The sequence below is a fragment of the Pipra filicauda genome, unplaced genomic scaffold, assembly GCF_003945595.2.
Source record: "Pipra filicauda isolate LSUMZ 115617 unplaced genomic scaffold, ASM394559v2 scaffold176_size3548034_pilon, whole genome shotgun sequence".
In the NCBI taxonomy this organism is placed as follows: domain Eukaryota; kingdom Metazoa; phylum Chordata; class Aves; order Passeriformes; family Pipridae; genus Pipra; species Pipra filicauda.
Window position 1 is genome coordinate 1,298,749 of NW_024104283.1, and position 25,058 is coordinate 1,323,806.

The 25,058-nt window shown below is 37.8% G+C and overlaps 1 protein-coding gene across 2 annotated transcripts in view; it reads right to left on the reverse strand.

Moving 5' to 3' along the window:
• Window positions 1–25,058, reverse strand: part of PDSS2 (decaprenyl diphosphate synthase subunit 2) — a 117,994-nt gene that overhangs the window by 90,795 nt on the left and 2,141 nt on the right. The gene's annotated exons all lie outside the window — the stretch shown is intronic.

The window sequence follows — 25,058 nt, forward strand, 5'->3', positions numbered from 1 at the left end:
TATTGTGCACACGATGGTGCTTGAGGACAACAGCTACAGATCTTTAAACTACTCACATTCACAGCTATAGGTAAACACCACTTAAGAGAGCAATTTTAAATAAGTGCGCTCTTCAGAAAGGACCACAATTGTTTTGGAATACAACCACTTCTTTTCTGTAAAAGAATCTACACCCTGCTCCAGAATAGCTTCTTGTGCTATAGCTACGCCAGTCCACTGCTGTGCGTAGACAAGGTACCATTGCTTTGTAGGTTTCTATTAAAAACCCACCAAAAATCCACCGTCAACAAAACATGCACATGGTCTACTGTTTCAGCCTTAGGTAGGGAGGGTGGGTTGTGAATAGGCCAGTTTTTTACTTAAACAATGGATAGGTTGATCCTTCTGTCTCCTAGGACAAGGGCAAAATACGGTGTATTACCGGGTGTACTGTACACTGCTATGTCAGTTGCAAAGGGCAACAGGAATCTTTCCTGATCCAAAATAGTATGAGCAGAATTTAGCTCAAAATTATTATTAAAAGTGTCTGGGTATGGGCTTACACTGCTTTTTCTTCAGCTATAGACCCTATGTAAGTCTCAAGAGGTGTTGAAAATACTTTCAAGTAAAGCTGTTTCAGATGAAAACAGAAGGGTGGGGTTTTTTTGAGTTAGAAGGAAAAAAAAAACAAACCTGCAACAAAACTGCAAGTGTACTGTAATTTAGACTTCACTTACAGTTTTACAGAAACTTTATTTCTTCAGGGTAAAACTGGTTGTTTCCAGACCAAAACTATTTTTGCAAAGTCAAGAAACAGGATAACATGGATGGGATGCTGGCCATAACATTACAAGGAAAAAAGACTACTGTTTCTTCAAAATAAAGCTAGAATGTTTTTCTGAATCTTTTCAACAATTCCCCGGGGATGCTGTAGCTGCTGCACACATGGCAAGTGTAGCATTAAACCATCCATATCATGTTATGAAAAGTCTCATATGTCTAGAGATACAAGAATTTTCAAATAATTCATGGCAAACTTGCTGACATAGTTTTGAAGTCCAGTTATCAGTCAAGACTTTCCTACCTCACTTTTCATTTTGTTACAGCTACATGAAAAGCTATGGCATAAATCCATTCCCATTTGGAGGCTGTTTATTTGGTGTATTTATTCCTAGCTACAAAAACTAGACTGAAGTGTTGGGGATTTTGAACCACACTCAAAATAAAGGCATGAGCACACTGAGAATACCTGGCATATTTCATCACTAGCTGAACTAAGTTACTTGTAAGTGTGGGTTAAGCTTTACACAGTGAATTTTTAAACAACTTGTGAAACCGAATTTCGTGCTGACCTATATGTCATTTTACCAATTTAGAATGCAGCTGTGTAATTCTTAGTTTCATTACCTTACATGTTAATCACAATGAGATAGTGAAACTCCTGCTTTTCAGCTACACTGGCACAAAAATGAACTTCAACAATTTGCACGAACTTCTGGATGTGACTTGATAGTATGAGCTACAAATTTTTCAACTGGTATCTCAAGCTGTGATGACCTCTCATGCAGAACACAAAGCAAGAAAAGCACATACCATTCAAAAAAAGAAAAAAAACTACTACTCACATTTTGGAAGGGAAAGTTCCAAAAGTGTGTTGCCATAATAGCTACCTCAGCACACCACTGAGAGTTTACTTCTTAACCCTATCTAGAGTACTCTCTGAGCAAAGTCACAAGTTTATGAATTTACAGAACACAGAAAACACAAATATCTCAAAACTGGCATTTCTTTGTTCTAAACTTTCAGCCTGGAGCAGTGAATCCACAATTCAGTGACCTTATTTGGAGTCAGTGAAGAAAAGAGACTTATGAAACGAAATCACTTTCATAATCGTTAATAAAAATTATACAAATTTAAAGAAATAGATGTGATACTTAAGATATAGTTCACTCAATACCACAAAGCTAAACAAAATTAAAACTTCAGATCTTCACTTTATACACCCGTATGAGTTTATACATTTACAATCTACCTTCATTTTCTCACTGTGTCAAACTGAAAAAGGCAAAAAAAAAAAAAACAAAACAAAAAACACCAAACAACACTCACTAAAGAAAATCCCTGTGCTGCTGATACAAAGTTACTGATCCCATTTTATTTTTGGGATTGGTCCTAAAACTGTTTGAACTGTAAGTTACTGAAGACTGCACAACACCCAGCAGATGTTCAATGCTGAACTTCAGTTTAGATTTATAGTAGGTGACTCCCACTGCCGCTACAAGCATTTTTGTTTTGTCCTCCTTTGTTCTACCCCCAGTTGCTTTACCTCCCCCCTAGCAGCACAGAATGTAAACACAAAAGCAAGTTACTAAGAGTTAAAAAGTTTCTACTCGGTCAAACTGTGATTCCTGTCCACTTTAAGCCTGAGGCAAATCAAGGATAATTAGAATCAGGTTAACCTGCAATAAGAAAAGGTCAATCTACATTGCATTATTTTGCATTTGCTTTGGGCTATGTGAATGCACATTACTCAGTGTTCACAGATGAGCAGTAACCTCACTGCACACCCTTGATAAACAATTCTGTTTTTAAGACTCAATCACATGTTATGAGATAACGTACAGTTACAGTACACTACCACTGGCAATACAATGGACAGAACCCGAAAATTTAGCACGTGGTTTTGCTTTTCTGGTCCTTTTAAAAAGGTCAGTATTGTGCAGCTAAATATATGCTAAAACCATGGAAGGAATTTACGGAATTTTCACTCTATGGGCCATTTGGAGTCTGCTTAACATCTGCCCAGTTCTTCTCATGTAGCATTTAAATTAACTTTGTTGTTGGATTGGATACAAAAATGACACTGTTTTTGTAAGCGTAGATTACCATTTCAAGTGAGATATTCCTGCAATCTGCACCCAAATGAACACCGAAATTAATTTCATAACAGCTTGGAAAGATTCAGTTCTTACAGAGAACATCCTTCAACTCTACCAGATCCAAATGTCCATTTTATAAGTATTTTAATCTGCATGGATCCATACACATCTTTGGAGGTCCCAAGATAAGCACAGTAGTCCACAACCAGGAAAATCTCCTCTGCTCCTGGTGAGAGCTCTTCATTTTTTTCCTTTTGGAAAGCTGTTGCAGAAACCTTTTGAACAATATGCAACTGTTGAACAGCAGAAGGTGCTGCAGAAAGAAGCAAAGAAAGGAGGAGAGGAAAAAAAAAAGGGAGGAGTAAAAGATGTCCTAAGGGAGTTGATTCCTTCTCTCAAATGACATCTCTTTTTACAAAAAGCAGCAAAACATCATCCCAGCAGGCCACAATTCTGCAGTACAGGGTCTCTTTAAGGGTTCTAGACAAAGTAAGAGAAAATGGGAGTGCCTTAATTTACATTTTTACTAGGAATCCACACAGAGAAAGTTTTACAAGAGAAGACAAAGAGGGAAATAAAGACTCAAAGAAACTAGGAGATGAAACCAAAACCTGGAACTCAAAGTTTACACAGTCCAGGTAGTCTCTTCCACAACCACGAAAAGAAGAATAATTTTTTTTGGTCAAATTATTTTATGAGGGTTAAAGAAAAAAATCTCTTCTCTCCCTCTATGTTCCTGCCTTGGAATAAAGACATCAAAATGTTGACTATTTAAGCTGTTACATAAGCATCCTATTGTATGCATTTTTTTAAATGTCACTTCATTCGCTGCAATCCGAGCACAGCACAGAACAAGTAATGACTATACATGTAAAGCTCACTTTCAAAACATGTAATTGGTCCTAATAATGTCTACAGCAACCCTCTGAATTTCTCGCAGTTTGCCCAGTAGGTTCGTACCTTTAATAACTGATGTGATGTGACAGACATTCAGCACGATGCATGAGGATTTAACTACGCCATTCCCAGTGTGAACAGGAACTCATTGTTGCACTCTTGCAGGCTGCATTGAAAACCTTCCCCACCGTGTCATTGTGAAGGAATAATCATGTCAGTTAAAACTGAGAGGAAAGCTCTTCTAATCAAGGATCAACTTTGGCATCTGCTTTTACACTCTCATGAACCTCGCTTTTGGTGCGCACACATTCATAGGCAAATTCTTTTTGAAGAAAATAATTCAAATTAGAGGAGAATCTGGGCCAAAAATACATATGTTTTCATTACAAGAGCTTGCCTAATGAAATTATTCTCTTCTCCACAAGTCCTTGGAAATAAATCGAGAGAGAATTTATATGCATACATGTTCAGCTAAAGAACAGTACATATACCCTTAAACAATGAAACACCTTCTGCTATACCCAAACTGCTCTACTGATCTCAAACTGTTTATGATTCCCACTTATTCTAATAAGCAATAGCAAACAAATACTGATTTCTTTTGGACTTTTAAAATATTTGAACGGACTTTTTTAAATGAAGCAGAACTTACGTCACATACTACAACCTGCTGTTTGAGACCATTCTTTATCCCTGTATGCTTTCTAAATACCAGTAACATTCTGAACAGAGATGGAATCAAAATAAACAGGACACAAGTGACAAGAAGAGTCAGCATTATCTTGCAGATTAAAATACTACTGTCACAAATAATGCATTGATGCTTCCTTCTGTGTGGAACACACATGCTCAGATGAGCAGACACTTGCCTTTCAAATGCAAAGAATGACAAAGTGCCCAATGGCAACATTCCCCTAATTTGTTCATTTAGTATCAGCACCATTTCTATACATCCTTGCTTTGTGATAATGCCTTTTTTACACCAGAAGTTTGCTTTCATATTTTATTCTTCATGAAAAAAGGACAGAATAAAAAGCATTCCTTGGGGAACTCAAGGCCAGGAGTCTACTATTTTAATGTGCATCTTAACAAAGACTGTGTACGTACAAAACAGCTAAGATTGCTATTTGTTTACTTTCCTCTGGTGTCTTGTAGGAGCAATAACTCACTTCGGAACTTCAGTTTTAGTCTGGCTCAAGCAAAATAACTGATTCAGAATTGCAAAATTCTTAGAATTCTGAAACATAGATTAATCAGACCAGAGAGGCATAGTTTTTCAATAACATGCACATAATAGTTCCACTACAGCTTTTTCTTCTATTATTTTTAAACAAGCAAAAGCTTACTTAGTAAGAAGAACCTTACAAAGTAAGGCCTTTGCCTCTTCCTATCCCTGGTCTTGCTATAGTACTTTTTTCTGGCTTTCATTGCCAAAACAGCCTCACATGTAAAAGACACTCTTTCAGTGCTAAAACCACTTTACTAACCCAGCTTCTGTTGTGCAAGTCTTGGTGCCTTTTCCCTGATGGTGCATATATTTGGGGAAAAAAATCTGCTATCCTTTTTTAAGAGAAAGATTAAGAGAATGTCTCAATTCAGGTTCTCACAAGACCAACCCAGTATGCCTGACTTACCATCATATGCCTGATCTCCAAAAGTCCTTGATGGACTTCAGGTATTTCCCTCACATAGTCTCTTCCCTATACTGATCCAAAGAATAATTCAAATAAAGTGACTATTGAACTTCAGAGACTCAGTACAGATGCCTGTAGACCTGAAACACTGTCAGCATGAATCATTCACTTCCCTCCTGCATAGCTCTGCAAAAAGACAACCATCAGACTTATTAAAGTAACACAGCACAGGATGCCACAGATTGTGCTTTCTGAAGTATTCGTTTCCCTATGCTTGTTATAAAGGCTGTCCACAGCAACAAGCTCTCATACAGACATAGACATAGTAAAAACTAACTCCTGATGGACACACAGGCTGATGCTTTTGTTCCCCAGTCCATGATACTCCAAAAATTTTCATGATTAACTTTCTATTACAACAGATGCCAGAAAACTGCCAATGTAGGCTTAAGAGTTCCTTAGGCCCAAAGGGACCTACCTCTCTGGTGAGGGACCAGTCCTGGAGAATGTTCTGCTAAATATGACTTTCACTCCAAAAGGGTCCCAGTAAGAAAGCACATCAAGCAACCACAGCTTTCCCTCTGCAGCTTCTTGCAGCCCCTTACACATACTGAACCTCAAACAGCAAGCACTCTGAATATTATGGACAGATACCTTAGCCTGCTGTTTTGCAGGAAGTCAACATAGAAAGAAAGATCAGATTCACCCTGTGGCAGCCAGTGCTGCCGACATGACACACAACAAGACCCTAAACCAGCTAGAGCTTCAGAGGAACTGCAGGCTTTATGCCCAGGAGTATCACATTACAATAGTCAGGAGAAAAGTGATGAATAGGTAGGTAATTGAGGGCAGGTCGGCCTCTGACAAGGGAGAGTTTCCCGTCAGGGAGAGGCAAGAAAAAAAACATTCTTTGTGAATGCTAAGCTCTTGTAGAGCAGATGGGAACACTCCTGATGGAGCCACATGCCAAACAGCAGGTATGTACAGCAACTTCGAAGGGCTTAGCAATTTTCCAGATACCACCACTGTTGTCACCTCCATCTTACCTACATTTGGTTTCAACTTTCACTCTCTCTTTCCCAAAACCCCACTTTTGATTCTTCTTGGTTGTTACTTATGCCCTTTCATGTATACATCATTTGCCTACTGCCACCACACGTCTACAGTCAGCTTGCCTAATGGTCTCTGGAGAAAAAAATTCCCTTCTAATACCACAAAAAGAGACGTGGTAGGGGAGCTGCAGATCTACATCATTATTTCTGATAGGTACGTTTATATAAATGTCTATGGAAGGAATATTAGGAAAATATTTAGGGTCCAATCTTCCTCTCTGAGGATGCAGCTTTCAAAAAGGAAGCACAGCCAAAGGGTCAGTTATCCCAAAAATGGTTCCCAGTGGATGTGTGTTTTTACATGATTGATATTTCTTTCAGGAAATGTAAAGAAAGCAAGCTTGGTTAAGCCACCTGCTAGTGCAGAAGCAGAAAACAAAATGTGTGGAGAAACCTCATGACACAGTGTATTCCCAACAAACCTCATGCTGCTCACAAGCTCTAAACAAAGTGACACATGCATTGTTATGTAATTTAGCATGACAAAGAAATTGTATTTTCTCAGGTTTTGTTGGAGGTGACACTTTCTTGTTTTCTCATCAAACGCACCCAAATTTCTGTTCCCCTACTTACTCTGCCTGTTCCAGTGGCAATCCTGCAGATGGCACTAGGGACCAAGAAACGTCTTTCACATTTTTCTTGTCGGAGGCTTTTACACTGCATTCATTTCCTCCTCATTGAATTGTACTCTATAGAACTCATGTTTTAATTATCTTGATTATTTCAAACCTATAAAATTTACCCTGTCCTCTTGCTGCACCTTTCAACTCTTCTCAGAAATTTCAGGAAAAAAAAAAATCTTTATACAACAAATATTAGGCATGTGTAATACATTATATAAAATAATGGATAACACCAGTTATTTAAATAAAATGACACCTTTAACAAAGGAAACAAAATCTATTATCAACATACAAGGTCGAATAACAAATTCACATAGCAGACAAAAACGTGACTTTAAACTTAGGATGGTGGGATGTTGCTCCTTTGAGATACTCAGAAGCTGAATTCATTCCATGTCATCTTTCATAGATTTTATTCCTATAAAATTTAGAATTCACTGTTCCCATAATCATCTGTGACTTGATTACCTCACAGGATGCAGCAGACTCATCTGAATTGGAAAGACACTTTCTTCTTGCTCGGTTCACCTTTTTAGACAGATGGTACAGCAGTTTCAGAGTTAAGTATCTGACAAACAGCTGGAAGATTTTAAGCATCCCACTTACCCTGTCTAGAAGGGCAGCCATTCTCATCTCAGCTTATCTGAGATTCTTCAGAGAAGGTTTTTAAAAAAGAGTATTGAAATGCATTTAGTTCCTAAGGCAAGTTAAATTTCAGACAACATATAGAGGTGACTGAGTGTGACCTTGGCTACCCTTGAAAGGAAAAGAGATCTGTAACCTTCTCTTCTTATGGCCAAGACAAAATCAGTCGTTAAAATATCTGAGGCATATTTGACATGTATTCACCTCACAAAACTAGACAGCTTGTGAAGACAAATACATCCTTCCCTACACTGAGCTCTGTATTAAGATGAAATTATCGTGAAATAGAGCAGGATTGCTCCTACCAGATGCCACTCCTTTACTCACTCAATCCTGAAGTGAAGGGGTAAACAGAGAAAATCTAGACACAAACCTGAATTCATGGCTTGCTACCACTCTTCATTGCCTGTTTGCAGAACTACATCCATAAATGAAACCAATGTATAGTAACAGTAACAGCAAAGGACAACTATAATATGCAAGGCCATTCATCCATATTTAGGAATCAAGGAGAGAAACTGAGAACTCTTAAAGCTTTTTTCATTTCAGCTAAAGGAGAAACACTAGCAGAGAACTAGAGGAACCACATGTGGTGCCACAAGGAAGCTCAGCTGCTATTTCAGACACTGGAACAAGAGTGTCTTTACAAATTGCCAACACCAAGAGGGAAGCAGTCACTTCTCCACAACAAGGCAGCCTCACTAAGGAACCTAAATATCATGCATTGAACGAGAGTGAACATTAAAGCACCTCCATATCAGTGAATCAGATCAGCACAACAGAAAACAAGCCAAAACCAAAGAAAACATCCATTTTTCCCTTCTGGATTAACAAGTTACACTAGTTCACAGAAAGGCCAGACCCACACCACAGCCAATGTACAGGAAGCACAGGCAAGAGCAGGGAAGAAAAGAGCATCATCTCCCTTCCAGCAGCAACAGCCATCAAACCATCTCAGCTGCTTGTGAAACCACAATCCAAGATCTCTCTGGCTAATCTTGCATCTTCCACCCAACACAATGAGCGTTAAGTCACTTGTTAAAACTATCCTACTGCATCACTTAACAGCCAACCAAAACAAGGAGATTCCTTTCACGCTTTCTGAAATAACTATGCAATATATCCAGAAAGATTTTTAGTTAATAAAACCATTTATCTACAATTTTCTCCTGAACCATTAGAAAAACAAGCTCACAAAAGTATTAGCATCATCCTGCAGGTACAAAGACATTTTTTTTTTCCACCTTAAAATTTTTTCTTCTCAAAAGAGGCAATTAAAATTGAAATAACAACAATACATCAATAATAAATATCTCTTATGTATTATTCCTATACAGAACAAATGGTCTCGATACTAAACTGGGAAAAAAAAAAAAAGTGGTTTGATTTATTTCTGGATTTTAGTGACTATATGGGTCACTGACACAGTGACAGACACAGTGGTCTGACACAAACATCATTTTCCAAAATAATTATCAATTTCAGTAAGCTTTCATTTGTTCTCCAGGAAAAGGAGATTCACATATCTTAGGGATTTTCTTGCTCTCTCTCATTTTGTACAGATTTTTTCCTCTTCCATAGAGCTTTTTTGAACTAGAATATTGAGAAGCAAGAATGTAATAACTAAGGCAACAGGAATAAAACTTATCAGGGCCCACCATAGCCAAGAATTTCCCTTGCCAAAGGAAAAGCTTTGCAGAGTTTTAATGTCTCTACTCCAAAGATTCAAATAGCAAGAGTTGTTACAAAAGTCAATGCAAGATTTCAGATGAAGTATTAAATCCCTCAGCAAATCATGAGCCCAAAATTGAAGTTACTTTACTACGGAATAGAAATATCTTACACTAAATATTTTTAAGTCCCAAAAGAACAGGAAAGCATTTCCTATTCCTGCATAAAAATACATATGCAACACGCCAATGCTCGGTCATTTGCCTGCTCAAACAACACCATCACTTCCATATTTTTAATTAGTACAGGTTCTTCTTCCCTATAGTTCTACGAGTATATTATTCATCTGAAGAAAAGTACCAAGATCAGTGTTTACAGAGCCATAGTGCTGTCTACTCTTTTATATGGTTCCAAATCATGGGTCATCTACCGCCACCACCTGCGTCTCTTAGAACGCTTCCATCAACGCTGCCTCCGTACAACCCTAAACATCCACTGGTCAGATTATGTGACCAATACATCTGTTCTAGAGCAAGCAGCAGTCACAAGTATTGAGGCCATGTTGATGAGAACACAGCTGCGTTGGGCAGGGCACGTCTCCAGGATGAAGGACCACCGCCTCCCTAAGATCTTGCTTTACGGTGAACTTGCCACTGGCTGCCGCATGAGAGGAGCCCCGAAGAGAAGATACAAGGACTCCCTGAAACAACATCTCAGCCTTGGCCACATTGATCAACATAACTGGTCTACTCTGACCTCAAAGCGGGAGGCCTGGAGACACGCCATCTATAACACTGCTGTCTCCTTTGAGAACACACGCAGGATCACTCTTGAGGAGAAAAGACAACGCAGAAAGAACCGTGTCTTGCAGAATACACCACCTAAGGAGTCCTTCTGCTGTGCCTTTTGCAATCGGACGTGTCTATCTTGCATTGGCCTTATTAGCCACCAGCGTGCTTGTAACAAATGTGGATAGAGCCTTCCCAAATCTTCGTTCGCGAAGCCCAGCCATGATGATGGTATTATTCACACACCTCTTCAATTAAAAAGAGTCACATTGCATTCCTTTATGTATCATATATTCTCTGAAGATGAGTATTAAAAACACCAAGTATTTCCAGTTTTACTTGACAGGTACACACTGATACTGAAGAAAGGCTGTCAGACTGTGTATGCACAATACAGACATGCACTGCAAGACAAATGAAGTTCATGAACTGTTGTCCATAAGGGGAGATGCTTGTCTGCTGAACTACATCTTTCTGTTGGTTTCAATTTAAAGTGATGAAAAGAACATACATGGTGCTTAGCTTTCAAAAGCACTACGCAGCCAAAAACCTCTTGAAACTACTGGAACGCTCTGGATGCAAACTGGAATTGTTTCATGCACTTCTAACTATCTCACTGTGATCAGCCCTCAGCATGCACACACTCCACCCTGACTCCTCTTTAATCTGACTTCTGTAACATACCCTTACTTTTTCCTTCTGAAATTTGTGGGTTTCTTAGCATTCTTGACTGCTTCCTCCCTCACTAACTGTTTCTCTAATAATGTAGTGGTTTCACTCCAATTCCCCACTTGCTAGGAAATCTGTCAGAACTCTTTTCCTTTGCTTGAAAAGCTACCTTGCCCCTGGCTTGGCACCCTTCATCCAAACTGCATGGCATTCTTGCCGTTACCAAGCAATCAACTGAACCTTACTTTTGCAAAAACTAAGGACCAAACTTCTTTCCCAGGCAACCTTACACTTTTTTTCTTATTCTGTGTAAAATATTTCAGCTGTTAATTGAATGCAGTATAATTAATAGCAAATTAAAAGAAATAAACGTTACTTTAAAAAAAAAAAAAACAAACGCAAAAAACAACCACAGAACAATGAAATCAAGCACCTTTTCAACACTCCCATCAGCAAACAGAAGTGTGCATCTAGTGCAATTCAGATCATTTGCCTCAGGCAAGTAAGACCTCTGCATGGTATGTCATCATTATATAGTGCTTTAAAAACCATCAGTAGAATGCATTCTTAAAATAGCACAGAATATTGTTACCTGGAGATTACTGTCTGCCTCAGCCTAAAAATGTGTTAGAACCACTTGTATATGAAGCAAGAAATAAATCAGACTGGATGTAACTTTCTTTACATATGAAATAAACAAATACTTTTTTTTTTCAGTATCACAGGATGCCAAATAAAAGTTCCCATTTACTTAGCATTATGACTTTCAACATTTCTGTAAATAATGTTGTCAGTCTTTGACATCCCCAACTGCATTTATATTAATAATTTACATTTATATTGAATTTGTAATAACCAAAGCAATGGTGAAGCAAATTAAGCATTTGCCAAATTACTTGCCAGTAGTGTTTGAATGGAGGACTTCACAATAGCTGATGGTAAAAATTAAAAGACAAAAAAAAAAAGGCCAAAAAATCCAACCTGCAACAAAACTGAAGTATATCAGTTCCAAAACATCATGGCCAAGTTCCAATCACTTGGAATTAGCCACATTCAAGTTTTTCATAAACTTTTCTGTTAATATTTCAGCTCTTGCACCCTGGTAAACAGTGACTCCAGGCTAGGGCAATTTTTTTTTTGCCTCCCCAGGGGGATTTCCACAACACACGGAGTGGGAAGCAGAACATACACATGTGTTCTGAACTCAAGGTATCTGGGGTGATATGTTCCTACCAGGCTCTGAATCCATACTCCTAAATGGTGCTGTGCACATCAAGTTGCCACAATTTGCCCAGAAAAAAGACTTGCCAACAGTCACAGGGGCAGAATGAAGAACCCAGTCTGGGCCTCTTATGCGAAAGGGTAGCACTCCAATCACTGAACACTGTGAGAGCACACCAAATTCAACAACCGAATTTATCTAAACTCAGCATTCCACTTTCAAAAGATAGAATAAATGAAAATATATGAGAAAATTTTAATTACACAATAATTTTGCTCTCTGCCGTTGGCTTCAGGCATTGAAATCTGGTATTCTGGAAGATTACTAGGAAACCAAAAATATTAAGATTTAAAAAAAGCATGCAGACAGGGGGATTTTAAAAGAGAGTGTTTTAGTGATATCTCTCCCATAAGATACTGTAAGAATGTTCTCACAAAAAAGTCTTTGCTTAAGGCAGTTTTTCCTCCCTCTTGATTCTGCTTTTCAATTGGCCTCCAAAAGAATTCTTTGAAGTAATTAACACAATTAAAGGCACAGTAACGAAAGCTAACTTAAAAAAAAAGTTTAATGACTGAACTCTTTACCCTACTTTATTTTATGAATGTAACTTTTATTGTAATTTAAGACACTACAAAATAAATTGCAGCTTGGCTACAGTAATCACACATGGGAAAACACAATTTAGGTTTGTTATTCCCCTGTTTTCATAAATCAGTCTTGGGCTCAGTTTAAACACATACCAAATATGACCTACATGTATGACATCTTCAACAAGTAATCATACTCAAGAAGAGGAAAATATGCATTGGTTCAATCTCCACAGCCCATAAACCAACGATTAGGTTACCCTTTGTAATTGTATATGGTTATACATGTACACAAAAAAATAGCTTAGGCAAAGGGAACATGTACTGAGATCAGGATATGAAACCAACATCAGTAAACCTGTCTCTGTATTTTGCCCATTGTCTACTAAATTTTCATATATGCCGTTATCAATGCCTCATTTAGTTTTACATTAAATTTCTGTGGTCTCCTCAGCAACTTCACAAAGCAATATATTTCAATGGGTCCTAATCTTTCTCTTCCACAGCAGACAGGAAAATATGTTTCTGGTGATATCTACTAATTGTCCAAGTTGATCCCTGAAATGCTGGATACAGACCAGAAATCAAAAGCAAAACATCAGACTTGTTCAACGGAGCAGCATACAACAGCCCATTAGAGAATTATGCAGCAAATATTATCCTTCTCCACTGCTAACACAGTAAAAGCTCCTCAGGGAACAGCTTAACTCACCTGTAACTTAATTTAAAATTTAAAGATTTAAAGCCTAAAGTAATTAATTAAAATAATCTAGATCTCTTGTGAAAGAATAATTCATCATTCACAGGGAAGGGAAAAATTTAAAATTACTCACATCAACAAATGATGATATTTTTGAGGTAATCTAATGCAAAATTCAGTTTTTAAATAAAATACATCAGGTACAGAAACACAATAGACTATCCACACCATAAGCAGCCTGCAGGTTTCTGCCTTTTGTGTCTCAGTAGTAAAAATAAATAAATATTCAATGGTTTGTGAATTCATAAAAATCATAAATGGGGAATTTGAAGCTAAAGGAGAGGCAGCTTGCTCTTTCTTCCTCTAACTCTCTAGAGCCAGATCAGCTCTGAAATGTTTATTAAACACTCAAATGAGGAACGGATTTCCCATTCTCGATACAGAAGTGTAAAAATATCTCCAAATTACTCATAATAAGGCCGGGATGAAACATATATAAGTTTTGAGCATCTGCTGTCTTTAACAATACACATTTGGAACTAGGAAACAAATAAAACTTCCACTTCATCGCTCCCTGAAGTGGTGGGGGTTTTTTTGGTTGGTTGTTTTGGTTTTTTTTTTAAATGTGAAGCATACAACTACACTCAGAAATTAGCAACATCATTCAAAGGTCTCATACGTTTGCACTCCACTCTGTACCACAGCAACACTAATTCTTATGCAGATTTAAAGCATTAATACGTCTACAATCTTCAACATACTTTCTTGCTTTCCTAATATTTATAAGGTCTTATATTTGTTTGTCTCCAGACTGAACACATGGATTACAGATTTTTAGAGCAAAGATACTATTTTATACAACATCAGACTTTTGCTTTTGAATTCCTTTGAGGGGAAAAAAGGTTTGAAAAATGTTTTATGAGGCTTAGTGACAGCAGTTGGTAAGCATTTAAGTTATTCAAGAACCTCAGGACAATGGTTCTTCCTCTCAATAACACTCACTACTATGGTTCCTTGTCTACCACTCCATTTACCATAGCCAGAGAAAATCAGGACAAAGGCTTAAATGGCAGATTTCCTAAGGCAAACTGGTGTGTACATGCTTCCCAAACTGCTCAGTAAATAAAACTTGTTTACACAGAGCTCCACCACATGACAACATGAAAACATCTTTCAATATTTAATACCTACATGTACACCAAGGTAAGCTGAAGCAGTGGTACCACCCAGGGACCACCATATTAATCCAGACTTGATATTTCTAGGAAGTAAGTCACCTAGCAATTACAACAGAACAAGGAAAGAGAAAGGAACAATTCTAGTTCTGAAGACACCTCAACTTCTAGTTACAATGCATGTTTATTTTAACAGTTAGCTGAAAAAGTTTTTTTTATAAATTAACTATTAGGAAGATGGTGTATCTGAAAGAACGCTGTAGACTGAAAATGAAACCTGTCAAACAGAAATCAAAGCCCTCAAATGAAAAATATATTCCAAGGAGCTAACTGCAAGCACTAATCTCATAAAGAAGAACATCTGTGCAAGCAGAGCAAGACAGCCCACGCCGTTTCTGGGTCCGCACTTTGAATCCAACACAGAGCTGTCCTGCTGGCCACTTATGTGCACACAGGTACTAGACATACATTAGGGTCTTATAATAGATCTGCAGAGCCTCAGCTGGCACTTGGGTAGAAAGTGAGCCTGGCTCACCCCCAGGGAGCAGCTCCTCCAGGCTCAGAGTCCTGTGCACACTCAAGGTAGGAGAGGGATGCACAAATACCCACTGCTGTTGCTCTGGGAAGCATCAAGACGTCATGCTGCAGGATGGCATCCACCAACAATGCTATTTTGCATTAATTAGAAAAAAAAAAAAAAACTCTTGAAGTTTCATTCTTAATGTTTTGCACTAAAACTTAATCATTCCCTGACAAGCCCTGGTAAAAAAACCCAGAAAGATTCAAGGGAACTCAAAGTCTTAAAAGTAGAAAAGCAATCAAGAAGGTGAATATTCAGTTAGTACTTTATCTGAAAATAAATTCAAAACAGGAAAAATTAACTCAGCTCTTTCAAAGTGTCACAGGAACAAGGATGGCCAAAAAAAATATAACCTCATGCATCCCTTGAACGAGCACTATGTGTTAGGACATACACTTTGGCTCTGGCCCCACTCCTCCCAAAAAATCTACAGGCAGCAATGTGATCTCAAGTGATTCACAAACAAACAAGCAAGGCCATGTTTCTGTTGTTATAACACGTAGTACTTTTTTTCCCCCCTCTGATGTAATTTTTGTAACATTATTTTGGAATCTGACTTTTTCAAAACTTGGTTGCTATGACACATTATACTCATTACATGGATTCATTCCCTACTTTCCAACTGGCAAGACTATTTGTTTCAGTTTTATGAAGTTATATTATGGACAAAAGACACATAAAATATACTGTAAATTCTACCAATAGAAACTCCTTTAATGCCTTCCATTCCTTAAATAAATGTGTATTGGAAGCACAGTTGCCCAAAGGTCTCCGTACTTCCAGCTTTCTCAAGTTTTCTGAGCTACTACTTTCTCAAGTAGTTTCTGAAAAGGATCTTTCCACATTATTACTCCTACTGAGAGATGTCATCTGATTTCTTCCAGAGCCTGCCAATGACTCCCATACTATCTAAATTTACAAATAATCAGTAAGCGACAAATTCTTCCCGTGGACATTAAAACATGGAGTGCAAACCCTCCATGGTATTTCTGGCTTTAACAATCAGGGATAAAGAACAGATGACTAATTGATCTCCAGCCTCTTTAACACTTCAGCTTCACCTCCACAAGGCAACACAGGTTTGGGGAAGATATGATTTCCTGCAGAATAATTTTTAATTACTGAAATACAGTCGTATCAGACAGATCATATTCAGAAGTCAACTTCTAAAAGAACAATCCAAACATGAAATTCATAATGTAGCATTAACATACTACATAATGTAGCATAACAAATATGCACACAGTATACCTTCATCTTCACAAACCACATTAAATAGAAAGCATTTGAGAGCCAGACACTGGAAGGTTACAGTGGTAAAAACTTTCCCCGGTATAAAAGCATGCACATGGGCAGCACTGACATATTATAGGAACCTTTAGTTTCTAGCCTATGAGAACATATGAATTTCCATACTAGGAAAGCATGGTGGCTCTGTAATATTCAATCTCAAAGTTTAACACTAATTTAACGAAAACACAAAACATCATGTATGGTAGTACAGTCACTTTTCAAATGGGTAAAAGAGACAATTTTTCCACTTGTGGCTTTGCTCGTGTATTTGGCCTAACAATTATTTCATTAAGCTCTTAACAAGTTGAACTTTCTGTAAAGTTTGACTAAAAGCAGTCTTACCAAATCAACTAAATATGGTGCTTCTGCTAATGGCTAATCATTCAGATGACAATCAGACACAAAGTACGTTGGTATAGACCATTACCCTCAAATTGCCTAAATCGGGACTATGCATTTGCAGGATGGCTCTACACAAGTTCATCCTGTTACAGACCCAGACCTACCTTGTGAATGAAACACAGAATTTTTCTTTCTTTCTTTTTTTTTTTTTTTTTTTTACTTTTTTAAGGTGAAATATGCAAGTTATTTCAAGGACCACAACATACATGTAGAGGTATCAACCCTTTGATTATGATTATTTTGTGAAGTGTGCTGAAAAGGCAGTTAACAAAAAAGATACCTGTCACTCCAGCAAGTTTGCATAATGAGTGTGAAGATCTAGAAAAGAAATAATGGGAGCTGTTAGGGAGAATGATTTTTTCTTTAAAGAGTTCAAATTCTATAAAATGAATTAATTTAGTGACAGCTAGGAAGTCAATCAATTCATGTTTATAGGATCATTTAACTAACAAGTAATCAAAAATAATTTCCTCTTGTTTTTGAAGAAAGCTCCTTCTAAAGGTGGTACTTTTGGAAACAAATTGGGAGTAAAGGCTAAAGGATTTGCTTGTTCATATTTTTAACTAGAAAAATAAAGCTAAATCAGTAGTTCCTAGATGTATAACTTCCTTTCCTAGCTGGGAAGAACAAAAACTAGATGTAACAAACCATAGCAAACAATTAACTTTCATTTAATTAAGAAACAGAGGATTACCTGTAGAACTTACTTTGTTTTTCCCCAAAATGGAAGAGCAGCCATGAAGAACCAACTAGGGCTGTTTCGAAGAAAAGAACTGGGGGAACAAGAAGGCAAATGGGAACAACCATCACTAGTAATTTAAGTGGAAAAGAAATGAGAAAGATGAACACAAAAGCTAGAGGCCCTGATGTTTCTTTAGGAATAGCTGATGATTGAAGAAAAGATGACTGTGGCTCACCTGAAGAACCTCCAGCAGGCTGAACAAGTCCTAGAGTTTCTCAATTAAGTATTGAGGCAAATTTCTAAGCCTTATCTATCATTATAAGTAAAGTCCAGGTAGCTCACAGCATATATTTGATAAAAGCTCACACATATAATGAGTCTCACCAATTTCCCTATATGATCAGTTTTTCTTTCCTTAAATGAAATTCTGTTGTACAGCAAGAGAAAAAAAAAATTAATCTAAAGTGATTGTCAATGCCAGACAATTGGCAGGGACAATTCAAGGACAGCAAAGCAGCTGCTACAGATTTTAAACTTATTTTTTGTAATAGATCCGATTTTTAAATTCCTAGTGCTCCTTTATAGTCTGTCAGGTCTGTCTCTAGCAGTACTTCCTTTAGGGTAAGCACTGCAGACAGTCTGCCTACCCTAAGGGAAACTAAGACACTCAGATGTGGGGTAAAGGAAAGATATTAATAATTTAAGACAATGGTCTGCCGCCCCTCGGAGAAAGCAATAGTGTAAGTATGGAAACATCTACTCCCGAGCTTCCATTCCTCCTTGATGAGCTTTCTACTTTCCTCTATAGATTATGAAGTGCTATAGAGGATACAGTGTTACCCATGGTCTTTGGGGGAGCTCTGAATATGCTCGTGGTTAACTGGGTCTCTTGCCAGGTCTCACTGCCAGGACCTCCAAAGCAAGGAAAGAAGTCAACTGGGAGGCAGCATCAACAAAAAAAGGCAGCAGAGCAGGAAAATATCTTGAGCAGGGTAAAACACTATCTGCAAGCTACAAAATATAGACCTCAGAAAGAGAAAAAGCTCTAGGAAAAGTATTTTTTCCCCTTATTATTGTAAGGCAAAGAAGTTAACTTATCATAGCCAAATAGAAAATTCACTGAGTGAAAACCACTTCCAGTAACCCAAATATTAATTTTGATTACTCTTTGACATTGGTTCTCATTTGCACTTTCTAGAAAGGCATATTTGGCAACTCTTTTCTGTGTTACAACGAATTCTTTTGAAACTATTTCCACTTATTCAGTATTCTTTTCCTGCGCAGAGCAAACATTGACCTAACAGTCATTCACTAGTACATTAAACTTGGTATTCAATATTCACATGCATTACAAATCAATTGTACTTGAAAGCAGGAAAGAACAGATGTGAACTTTAAAAAGTACCTTCATTTTAGGCTACTGCAAGCCCAAAGTAAAGCAAAGTTTTCTCTAGGTGTGTTATACTACATCCTTTCAAGATTGACAGGCACTTGGATCTGTTCATTATACAGTCAGTTTCTTTGTCACATGCTTGAAACCCAAGCTTAAGAAATTCCAAGGTCTTTCACTTAACCATACTGAGTTATACATGAAATTCTGCTGAAATCTTCAGATTGGTATTCCCTATTAAAAATACCATAACTTACCAACATCAGGACACCATATTAGTTTTCACCATAAATAATTCCATCAGAGAATCCCAAACAGAATCATCACCTACTGAATACACTTTTGCTTACAAAGACCACCCTACATGCTGAAATAATACATTCTTCATAAGCACAGAAGCCTGGATTCAACATAGATATTTAAATGAGAATCATTGCAAAGATATTTAAATGAGAATCATCGCAAAAAAGCAATTATTCAAATGCAAGAAAATTTAATTTGCAGCCTATCTTTTGCACATCCATACTGCAGATTTGGTACTCAATCCTACTTTGCTCGTGGTGGCAAAATGTTCAGCAGAAAATTGTACCATACAATTAAACATCCTTTACATAAATTCTTCCATGCAAATACCATCAATGAATGACAAGAACTCAGCACCATTAGAGGTGAAAACTGGCTGTTTAATCATCAGTTCAGCCTCTCTCAAAATTTGTAGCAAACCCACAATCATGACAATGACTGCCTTTACCTCCTGAGCTAGGGTTTACTAATGCAGGGGGGGAGGGGTGGAGGGAGAGGAATGAGTCTTTGAGAATAAAGGCACCAAACTTGAGTAAATACTCTTTTTTTAATATATCTATACACACACGACTGGCTAATATGTTTTACCTTCAACAACGAGATTATCACTGCCAAACCCAACAAAATGTAATGTTTAAAATAACCTAAAACAAGAAAGTTAAGGTCCCGTAAACGTGAACTGTGAACCTCAAGCCCAAGTGTACAAATTTTGGTGCAACTCTTCAAAAGAGCAGTAATAACTCACAGATATGAGCATTTAAGTATATGAATGTAAAGTTGTTGGTGGAGAAAACTAAAAAAAACCCCACTGGTGAAACTTACCAAAGAATAGAAAGAAAAAACAAAATTTGGAAAAAAGAACAAACAGCACACACCTATTCATCCCATTCTACCTTACTACAGCATAAAGGAAGAGTGTGACCTATAAAAATGGATTCTCTCTTCCTCTTAACTGTACAAGACAGTATTAAGTGGTGGCTGACTAAGAGCCATACTGAAGGCCACAGGTACAATGAATAATATGGAAGTAATCAAAAGGAAGTTTCAGTCCCTATATGAACCTACAATGATTTTTCTCTCATGTCTTTTTACCTTCCAAAGTGAACTTTTCTGCAATAGCTCTTTGTGAGTTCATTCAGTCAAAATACACAATCAACTGTTTTTTGTGTCTAAGAAGGGTTTACTCGATGGTGAGTATGGTAACAGAAACCCCTAGGGAGTACCAACATTTACAAGAGATGTAACATGAAGGTTTTGAAATTACTACTCAAGTCTGTTCCAGCTGACTGGGAGATATTCACAAAACCCAATTTAGCTAAAAGGGACCAGCCTTTCTTCAAAGACAAAGATTTCTTGATGGGGTGAGTCAAAGCAAGAATTTAACTCCGGTACTTCAATCAACTGGAGCTTTCCTGAAAACACCTTTTTCCATCAGCTATGCACAAGGCTTTGGGAAAAAGTTTTCCTAGACAAAGCCAGACTTCCTATAAGCACCTTCCTATAAGTATTTTGGTAATTTTGCAAGTAGTATCAAACACATCAAGAAGGACAAACATTTCCGCATATCTAACATCCCTACTAAGACTTTCTGCAGAAGTGCCCTGCAGGTCAGCTGTGGTGGTCAGTGTTTCCACAAAGTTACAGATCTCTGCAGCAAACATAGGAAATTCCACAACTGCTGTATCATAGCTAACTTCACAGGCATTATGATCACAATCATAAAAATCACATCCTCTACCACAAAAACATTTTTTACAAAGTGTTAAAGCAGGCTGAAAATACAATAAAATTTAGTGAATGCAAATGTGTTTTAACTTCTAATCTGGCAAGTGCAGGAGAGGGACTTTATGACTCCAGGCCCTTTACAGATTAGGCAACTCAGTAAAACTTACAAGGTTGTAGTAAATTTTAGTAGTTCTAAGTTAGCCAGACCCTTTGTTTTTTCACTTTGAGTGTCCAGTTGCCTGCTGTTTTCAGAGAAAGGTACCTCATTAGCTACTGCCAAGTAAACAAACACTATCGTTTTTCTAGCCCAGAAAAAAAATAATTAATATTTGAAACAACTTGCTAAAAAGCTACTCATAGTCAATCACAGCACCTCATCATCATCATCATCATGGTTGAGCTTCGCGAATGAAGATTTGGAAAGGCTCTATCCACATTTGTTACAAGCACGCTGGTGGCTTATGAGGCCAATACAAGATAGACATATCCGATTGCAAAAGGCACAGCAGAAAGACTCCTTAGATGGTGTATTCTGCAAGACACGACTCTTTCTGTGTTGTCTTTTCTCCTCGAGAGTGATCCTGCGTGCGTTCTCAAAGGAAGCAGCAGCGTTATAGATGGTGTGTCTCCAGGCCTCCCGATTGGAGGTCAGAGTAGACCAGTTATGGTGATCAATATGCCCAAGGCTGAGATGTTGTTTCAGGGAGTCCTTGTATCTTCTCTTCGGGGCTCCTCTCTTGCGGCAGCCGGTGGCAAGTTCACCATAAAGCAAGATCTTAGGGAGGCGGTGGTCCTTCATCCTGGAGACGTGTCCTGCCCAACGTAGCTGTGTTCTCAGCAACATGGCCTCAATACTTGTGACTGCTGCTTGTTCTAGAACAGATGTATTGGTCACATAATCTGACCAGTGGATGTTTAGAATTGTACGGAGGCAGCGTTGATGGAAGCGTTCTAAGAGACGCAGGTGGTGGCAGTAGATGACCCATGACTCAGAACCATATAAAAGAGTAGACAGCACTATGGCTCTGTAAACACTGATCTTGGTACATTTCTTCAAGTGTTTATTGTGCCATACTCTTTTATGAAGCTTTCCGAAGGCACTATATGCCTTTGCTAACCTGTTGTCTATCTCTCCATCAATCTTACCATCTGAGGAGATGAGGCTGCCTAGGTAATTAAACCTACAATTATAAAAAAAGGACAGCTTTAAGGTCACCATTGCTCTAAGGCAAAATACAAATTGGCAGTAACAATTCCAATAACAATAGGCCGGAACAAACCCCTAGGTCTACTCTGAAATTGGTCACCTACATAGGAAGTCAGAGGCACATCACACCTGAAGTTACAAGACCTGTTACTGAACTAAGCCATTGCAAGCTGACAAAGAAACAGAACTACCAGGAAACCAATGTTATCAGACATTTGAAACAAAAAGCATGTAATCTTGAAGGTCCTCTGGATCGCATTTTATGTTTGGTGCTTAGAATGGGTAGAGATCTACACCGAGCAGACTACAACAGAACAAAACCTGCTCTAGTTAGTCTTTTTATTTCTGTAATAATCCAGGAAAACCATAACTAAGTCTACTTAAGCATTTATCACCAACAAACAATTCTGACAGAACTAAAATATAATCATTCCTCCCGCAGGCTAATGAGAGAATGGCTGGAGCTAAATGGTATCCCATAATAATTTTACGTGTATGAAGTGTTCCATTTCATTTAGTGATATTATAAAAGTGATGCATTGGCCATAACATTTACTGTTTACAATCTGCAGCAAGCTATACCCTTCTCAAGGGAGATAAAGTAATCAAGAGAACATTATTCACACTATGTATTTGAGAAAAGTAGATCACTGTGCCAATTACAGACTCTTTCCTATATTAAGAAGGATGTATGCTAGCCTAGAGAGAGGGGAAAGAGAAGACTGGAGATCTGTTTGCTTCTCAACCGAAAAGGAGGTCATAAGTTCACACATCAAAAAAAGTTTTCCTTTAGTCCGGCAACGCCTGAAGAGAAAAAAAAAAAAAAAATGCTAGTTTTGAGCAGCTGCTGAAGACACTTCATTATAGTGAAAGAAATCTTAAAGCTCTGAAAAACCATACAGTGACTCACAGGACTACAAACAGAAAGATCCAGAAGTAGTCAGATTGCAATTTTGTTTCCAGAGTATCCATTAGAGGCAAATATTTTAATGATAACATTTCTTTTGTTAATATTGCTTATGCACCATTTTCCACTCAAAGATCACAGTGATCGATACAGGCTGTAATGAATGAAGTGTAACATCTCCAGAAAACAGATGCTGCATTATTCATTTCACAGATAAGTAAATGCAAGTATGAAAAATTAAGTGACTTGTTCTAGTCAGAGAGCCAAAAGCACAGCTGTGAATCTAATCCAGATATTCCAGCTTCCAATGATCCATTAACCACTAGACATTAGCCCTTTTAAAACAAAATGTAACCTTTCCCTCACATTTCACCCTCTTTCTAACAGGTCTGGCAAAGCTAGTACTAAGGATGTTCACTTCATGTGGCTGACTTTTAAAAACCCAAAATATTAGAAATAAAAAAACCAAGCAAACAAACAAAAAAACCACCACAAAACAAAACAAAAAACCCTTTACTTCACTGCATGAATTACAGAGCTCCCAAATCCTTCACCGTAGGGCTCAGTTACCCATCTCTGCCCTCCCAAGAGCAGAGTCAGCAATAGCTCACAGATTTAAAGCCACTGGTCAGGCGCAGGCTTGGTAGGAGGTATCAGGGTCACACATCATCCCAGCACAACATCTGCTGCAGTCCTGATTCACGGCAGGCACTTATACCCAGGAGCTGCCACTGCTGCATCCAAACGAGAGAAAGAAATGGATGGGATCATCAGAGAAACATACACTGGCCCAACAGCTGTTTCTCCACATGTCTTGTCTCACACGGACAGTTTGTTTCAGCTGCCTTCTTCAAGGCTCTCAGCACAGACGTTGTGCAACAGCCTGGTGACCCAAAGCCCAGTAAAATTTTAAAAACACTCATCAACACTCCCATTACACTAAAGGCTTTAGTGTGGTGGCACTTATGTTGTCTCAGATCAGAACCTACTCCGTGCAGGTAAGTATTGGCAGAAAACTCTGCTTTAAGAAATCCCTAATGGTCTCAGGAAGACTTCAAAGGCCGGCAAAGCCTTTAGGCAGGAAGGGAGGGTAAACACAAAACCACTGATGACAAAATGCCACCAGTCAAAGAAGGTTAAGGAAAATGAATATTATTTAGACATGACAGCAAACAATCACAATTTGATTGTCACCACTTATAACCACAAAAACAAATTAGTACAAACTTGAGAACAGCACACGCAATTAATCAATTTTACAGCACATATTTTTCAGATATTTCACAAATACAAAAATCTCCTTAAGTGTTGGAGTACTTATCAGACGTATGCAGTATGTACTCACAGTCTCCAAGATTAGATTTGCAGAACGTATCAATCACTTAAGTATTTAAAAAAAAAAAATCACCAAATATTTCAGATATCCATGCTTTAAAACGTTTGTCTGAACACACAACAGGAAACCTATGTTACTTTTTAAGCATAAGTAATGAGCCAGAGATTTAAAAGTATTGAAAAAATCCTAGTATTGAAAAATCAAGAGCTGTTTCCTAAATTGCTGTAGTAACCTAGAGGACAGATCTCAGACCCAAAACTAAAATCACTCATGTTTTCATTCAAACATACAACACTTAAATTTCAGAAATATATTATCAAGATTATTAAAAAAGAACAAGGTCAAATTTTGCCTTATTGCAAAATCACACCATAAAACAAGGTGAATGAGGCAACAATTTGTGCATTGCTATCGGTGTACCACAACTTGTCAGCAGGACATTAACTCTTCTTATAATACAAAGGTCAAGGCCATTGGAAATGCAACTGCATCAAAGCCTTTGGAAATACCAGCGAAGCAAATAAGAACATTCAAAGGAAGGGTAAAGGGTTTCAGTTTTATGTGAGTAAATACTTTTTGTTTCCAGCATGACACATCAGGTTAGTCAGTAGGGTACTCTGCAACATATATGAATTTTAAAAATTAATGGATT